This window comes from Salmo salar, unplaced genomic scaffold, assembly GCF_905237065.1.
Source record: "Salmo salar unplaced genomic scaffold, Ssal_v3.1, whole genome shotgun sequence".
Classification (NCBI taxonomy): Eukaryota; Metazoa; Chordata; class Actinopteri; order Salmoniformes; family Salmonidae; genus Salmo; species Salmo salar.
Genome location: NW_025549445.1, coordinates 55,001 through 62,154, shown reverse-complemented (window position 1 = coordinate 62,154; position 7,154 = coordinate 55,001). Strand labels below are relative to the sequence as shown.

Genomic DNA, 7,154 nt, shown 5'->3' with positions numbered 1-7,154 from the left:
AGTTAAAACAGAGAGAGGTGCAGGGACTGACAGCCTGCTGTCTGTCTGGCCATACTACAGTTAAAACAGAGAGAGGTGCAGGGACTGACAGTCTGTCTGTCTGGCCATACTACAGTTAAAACAGAGAGAGGTGCAGGGACTGACAGTCTGCTGTCTGTCTGGCCGTACTACAGTTAAAACAGAGAGAGGTGCAGGGACTGACAGCCTGTCTGGCCATACTACAGTTAAAACAGAGAGAGGTACAGGGACTGACAGTCTGCTGTCTGTCTGGCCATACTACAGTTAAAACAGAGAGAGGTGCAGGGACTGACAGCCTGTCTGGCCATACTACAGTTAAAACAGAGAGAGGTGCAGGGACTGACAGTCTGTCTGGCCATACTACAGTTAAAACAGAGAGAGGTGCAGGGACTGACAGTCTGTCTGTCTGGCCATACTACAGTTAAAACAGAGAGAGGTGCAGGGACTGACAGTCTGTCTGGCCATACTACAGTTAAAACAGAGAGAGGTGCAGGGACTGACAGCCTGCTGTCTGTCTGGCCATACTACAGTTAAAACAGAGAGAGGTGCAGGGACTGACAGTCTGTCTGGCCATACTACATTTAAAACAGAGAGAGGTGCAGTGACTGACTACTTGAAGAGAATGATTAATATCTGGGTCTGAACTGTTTTTCAGAATGACACAGTTTCTACTTGATACAGAACACAGAAAAATAGAAAATAGAAAAAAATCAAGAAACGTAAACTGAGACAGAAACCAAACAAATCATTCAAACTACTGAGTAGAAATCAACACTGCAGTGTTGAATTATTTACAGCTTCTGCATATTCAGCATAATAATTCAGAGTAATACAGGGAGAATTGTAATGACAAAATGTGCTTGAAGTGAATTATGTATAGTAAAATAGTTTTTGTATAACAAATGAACAAACAAATTTAGACTCTTTTTTTACATTTTGATTTGCTATCTGATTCAATTAGTGAAGGAATGTCATCTCCAGAAGAAGGTCTGTTTCTACGGAGTGCACTCTTAGAAAAAAAGGCTTCCAAATGGGTTCAGCTGTCCTCATAGGAGAACCCTTTTGGTTCCAGGTTGAACCGTTTTGGATTTCATGTAGAACCCTCTGTGGAAAGAGTTCTACATGGAACTGGAAAGGGTTCTACATGGATCTGGAAAGGGTTCTACATGGAACTGGAAAGGGCTCTACATGGAACTGGAAAGGGTTCTACATGGAACTGGAAAGGGTTCTACATGGAACTGGAAAGGGCTCTACATGGAACTGGAAAGGGCTCTACATGGAACTGGAAAGGGTTCTACATGGAACTGGAAAGGGCTCTACATGGAACTGGAAAGGGCTCTACATGGAACTGGAAAGGGCTCTACATGGAACTGGAAAGGGTTCTACATGGAACTGGAAAGGGCTCTACATGGAACTGGAAAGGGCTCTACATGGAACTGGAAAGGGCTCTACATGGATCTGGAAAGGGTTCTACATGGAACTGGAAAGGGCTCTACGTGGAACTGGAAAGGGCTCTACATGGAACTGGAAAGGGCTCTACATGGAACTGGAAAGGGCTCTACATGGAACTGGAAAGGGCTCTACATGGAACTGGAAAGGGTTCTACATGGAACTGGAAAGGGCTCTACATGGAACTGGAAAGGGCTCTACATGGAACTGGAAAGGGTTCTACATGGAACTGGAAAGGGCTCTACATGGAACTGGAAAGGGTTCTACATGGAACTGGAAAGGGTTCTACATGGATCTGGAAAGGGCTCTACATGGAACTGGAAAGGGCTCTACATGGAACTGGAAAGGGCTCTACGTGGAACTGGAAAGGGCTCTACATGGAACTGGAAAGGGTTCTACATGGAACTGGAAAGGGCTCTACATGGAACTGGAAAGGGTTCTACATGGAACTGGAAAGGGCTCTACATGGAACTGGAAAGGGTTCTACATGGAACTGGAAAGGGCTCTACATGGAACTGGAAAGGGCTCTACATGGAACTGGAAAGGGCTCTACATGGAACTGGAAAGGGCTCTACATGGAACTGGAAAGGGCTCTACATGGAACTGGAAAGGGCTCTACATGGAACTGGAAAGGGCTCTACATGGAACTGGAAAGGGCTCTACATGGAACTGGAAAGGGCTCTACATGGAACTGGAAAGGGCTCTACATGGACCTGGAAAGGGCTCTACATGGAACTGGAAAGGGCTCTACATGGAACTGGAAAGGGCTCTACATGGAACTGGAAAGGGCTCTACATGGAACTGGAAAGGGCTCTACATGGAACTGGAAAGGGCTCTACATGGAACTGGAAAGGGTTCTACATGGAACTGGAAAGGGCTCTACATGGAACTGGAAAGGGCTCTACGTGGAACTGGAAAGGGCTCTACGTGGAACTGGAAAGGGCTCTACATGGAACTGGAAAGGGTTCTACATGGAACTGGAAAGGGTTCTACATGGAACTGGAAAGGGCTCTACATGGAACTGGAAAGGGCTCTACGTGGAACTGGAAAGGGTTCTACATGGAACTGGAAAGGGCTCTACATGGAACTGGAAAGGGCTCTACATGGAACTGGAAAGGGTTCTACATGGAACTGGAAAGGGCTCTACATGGATCTGGAAAGGGCTCTACATGGAACTGGAAAGGGCTCTACATGGAACTGGAAAGGGCTCTACATGGAACTGGAAAGGGCTCTACATGGAACTGGAAAGGGCTCTACATGGAACTGGAAAGGGCTCCACATGGAACTGGAAAGGGTTCTACATGGAACTGGAAAGGGCTCTACATGGAACTGGAAAGGGCTCTACATGGAACTGGAAAGGGTTCTACATGGAACTGGAAAGGGTTCTACATGGAACTGGAAAGGGCTCTACATGGAACTGGAAAGGGCTCTACATGGAACTGGAAAGGGCTCTACATGGAACTGGAAAGGGCTCTACATGGATCTGGAAAGGGTTCTACATGGAACTGGAAAGGGTTCTACATGGAACTGGAAAGGGCTCTACGTGGAACTGGAAAGGGTTCTACATGGAACTGGAAAGGGCTCTACATGGACCTGGAAAGGGCTCTACATGGAACTGGAAAGGGCTCTACATGGAACTGGAAAGGGCTCTACATGGAACTGGAAAGGGTTCTACATGGAACTGGAAAGGGCTCTACATGGAACTGGAAAGGGCTCTACATGGAACTGGAAAGGGCTCTACATGGAACTGGAAAGGGCTCTACATGGAACTGGAAAGGGCTCTACGTGGAACTGTGAAGGGTTCCACCTTCACCTTTCAAGTTTCAAGTAGAGTGAAATGCCTTTCTTGCAAACTCAAAACTAACACACCTGTTGGAGTTGATGAAGTGGCAAAGCTCCTCCACCGACTCCACTGTCCTGTCCACCCGGTGAATGGAGAATCCACCGACCCCACTGTCCTGTCCACCCGGTGAATGGAGAATCCACCGACTCCACTGTCCTGTCCACCCGGTGAATGGAGAATCCACCGACTCCACTGTCCTGTCCACCCGGTGAACGGAGAATCCACCGACTCCACTGTCCTGTCCACCCGGTGAATGGAGAATCCACCGACTCCACTGTCCTGTCCACCCGGTGAACGGAGAATCCATTGAGTTGCATAGCCGTGGGGGGTATCTTGTCTGAGAGCCATGTTTCAGAAAAGCAGAGAATATTGCAGTTATCTGAGTCCCGTAGGCAGCAAATCCACTATCAGAGGTCCTCCATCTTATTATCTAGTGACTGTAGATTAGCCAGTAGAATGGAGGGACGATCAGAGGTCCTCCATCTTATTATCCAGTGACTGTACATTAGCCAGTAGAATGGAGGGATGATCAGAGGTCCTCCATCTTATTATCCAGTGACTGTACATTAGCCAGTAGAATGGAGGGACGATCAGAGATCCTCCATCTTATTATCTAGTGACTGTACATTAGCCAGTAGAATGGAGGGATGATCAGATGTCCATCTTATTATCTAGTGACTGTACATTAGCCAGTAGAATGGAGGGACGATCAGAGATCCTCCATCTTATTATCTAGTGACTGTACATTAGCCAGTAGAATGGAGGGATGATCAGATGTCCATCTTATTATCTAGTGACTGTACATTAGCCAGTAGAATGGAGGGACGATCAGAGATCCTCCATCTTATTATCTAGTGACTGTACATTAGCCAGTAGAATGGAGGGACGATCAGAGATCCTCCATCTTATTATCTAGTGACTGTACATTAGCCAGTAGAATGGAGGGACGATCAGAGATCCTCCATCTTATTATCTAGTGACTGTACATTAGCCAGTAGAATGGAGGGATGATCAGATGTCCATCTTATTATCTAGTGACTGTACATTAGCCAGTAGAATGGAGGGACGATCAGAGATCCTCCATCTTATTATCTAGTGACTGTACATTAGCCAGTAGAATGGAGGGACGATCAGAGATCCTCCATCTTATTATCTAGTGACTGTACATTAGCCAGTAGAATGGAGGGACGATCAGAGATCCTCCATCTTATTATCTAGTGACTGTACATTAGCCAGTAGAATGGAGGGATGATCAGATGTCCATCTTATTATCTAGTGACTGTACATTAGCCAGTAGAATGGAGGGACGATCAGAGATCCTCCATCTTATTATCTAGTGACTGTACATTAGCCAGTAGAATGGAGGGACGATCAGAGGTCCTCCAACTTATTATCTAGTGACTGTACATTAGCCAGTAGAATGGAGGGACGATCAGAGGTCCTCCATCTTATTATCTAGTGACTGTACATTAGCCAGTAGAATGGAGGGATGATCAGATGTCCATCTTATTATCTAGTGACTGTACATTAGCCAGTAGAATGGAGGGACGATCAGAGATCCTCCATCTTATTATCTAGTGACTGTACATTAGCCAGTAGAATGGAGGGACGATCAGAGATCCTCCATCTTATTATCTAGTGACTGTACATTAGCCAGTAGAATGGAGGGACGATCAGAGATCCTCCATCTTATTATCTAGTGACTGTACATTAGCCAGTAGAATGGAGGGACGATCAGAGATCCTCCATCTTATTATCCAGTGACTGTAGATTAGCCAGTAGAATGGAGGGATGATCAGAGATCCTCCATCTTATTATCTAGTGACTGTACATTAGCCAGTAGAATGGAGGGAAGACGTGGCCGGTTTTCCCTTCGCCTTAATCTCACCAGGATCCTCCCTTTATTGCGACTGTAACGTCGGCGTTTCCTCTTGGGTTGCCTGAACATTGGGTTGGAATTACAGAGAGAGCCCAGGCCAGATGAGTCGAAGTAAAAGCCAGAATTGGGGAAAGTAACTGCTGATCTGATGCTCAAGAGTTGTTGTCGGTTGTCAGAAATAGTAGCGGATACATGACGTGAAAACAGAGGGAATATAAACAACAAAATAATCACAAAACAGCAAAGTTGGGTCAGTGCTTGGAAACCGGTGGCCATCCAGTACGGCGCCATGATACCGTACCTCCTGCTTTCTTTCTCCCTGCATCCTGCCTGCTTTCCCCCTGCATCCTGCCTGCTTTCTCCCTGCATCCTGCCTGCTTTCTCCCTGCATCCTGCCTGCTTTCTCCCTGCATCCTGCCGGCTTTCTCCCTGCATCCTGCCTGCTTTCTCCCTGCATCCTGCCTGCTTTCTCCCTGCATCCTGCCTGCTTTCTCCCTGCACCCTGCCTGCTTTCTCCCTGCACCCTGCCTGCTTTCTCCCTGCATCCTGCCTGCTTTCTCCCTGCATCCTGCCTGCTTTCTCCCTGCACCCTGCCTGCTTTCTCCTTGCACCCTGCCTGCTTTCTCCCTGCATCCTGCCTGCTTTCTCCCTGCATCCTGCCTGCTTTCTCCCTGCATCCTGCCTGCTTTCTCCCTGCATCCTGCCTGCTTTCTCCCTGCATCCTGCCTGCTTTCTCCCCGCATCCTGCCTGCTTTCTCCCTGCATCCTGCCTGCTTTCTCCCTGCATCCTGCCTGCTTTCTCCCCGCATCCTGCCTGCTTTCTCCCTGCATCCTGCCTGCTTTCTCCCTGCATCCTGCCTGCTTTCTCCCTGCATCCTGCCTGCTTTCTCCCCCCCTCCTGCCTGCTTTCTCCCTGCATCCTGCCTGCTTTCTCCCTGCATCCTGCCTGCTTTCTCCCTGCTTCATGCCTGCTTTCTCCCTGCATCCTGCCTGCTTTCTCCCTGCATCCTGCCTGCTTTCTCCCTGCATCATGCCTGCTTTCTCCCTGCATCCTGCCGGCTTTCTCCCTGCATCCTGCCTGCTTTCTCCCTGCATCCTGCCTGCTTTCTCCCTGCATCATGCCTGCTTTCTCCCTGTATCCTGCCTGCTTTCTCCCTGCATCCTGCCTGCTTTCTCCCTGCATCCTGCCTGCTTTCTCCCTGCATCCTGCCTGCTTTCTCCCTGCATCCTGCCTGCTTTCTCCCTGCATCCTGCCTGCTTTCTCCCTGCATCCTGCCTGCTTTCTCCCTGCATCCTGCCTGCTTTCTCCCTGCATCCTGCCTGCTTTCTCCCCGCATCCTGCCTGCTTTCTCCCTCCATCCTGCCTGCTTTCTCCCCGCACCCTGCCTGCTTTCTCCCTGCACCCTGCCTGCTTTCTCCTTGCATCCTGCCTGCTTTCTCCCTGTATCCTGCCTGCTTTCTCCCTGCATCCTGCCGGCTTTCTCCCTGCATCCTGCCTGCTTTCTCCCTGCGTCCTGCCTGCTTTCTCCCTGCGTCCTGCCTGCTTTCTCCCTGCATCCTGCCTGCTTTCTCCCTGCATCCTGCCTGCTTTCTCCCTGCATCCTGCCTGCTTTCTCCCTGCATCCTGCCTGCTTTCTCCCTGCATCCTGCCTGCTTTCTCCCTGCATCCTGCCTGCTTTCTCCCTGTATCCTGCCTGCTTTCTCCCTGCATCCTGCCTGCTTTCTCCCTACACCCTGCCTGCTTTCTCCCTGCATCCTGCCTGCTTTCTCCCTGCATCCTGCCTGCTTTCTCCCTGCATCCTGCCTGCTTTCTCCCTGCATCCTGCCTGCTTTCTCCCTGCATCCTGCCTGCTTTCTCCCTGCATCCTGCCTGCTTTCTCCTTGCATCCTGCCTGCTTTCTCCCTGCATCCTGCCTGCTTTCTCCCTGCATCCTGCCTGCTTTCTCCTTGCATCCTGCCTGCTTT

At 49.3% G+C, this 7,154-nt stretch overlaps 1 protein-coding gene across 1 annotated transcript in view; it reads left to right on the top strand.

Annotated features, from left to right (window-relative positions):
- Positions 1–6,286: 6,286 nt before the first annotated feature.
- Positions 6,287–7,154, top strand: part of LOC123738273 (uncharacterized PPE family protein PPE24-like) — a 3,234-nt gene continuing 2,366 nt past the window's right edge. The window contains exon 1 of the mRNA XM_045713321.1: positions 6,287–7,154. This exon is cut by the window's right edge and continues 2,366 nt beyond it. The gene's annotated coding sequence lies outside the window, so the exon portion shown is untranslated.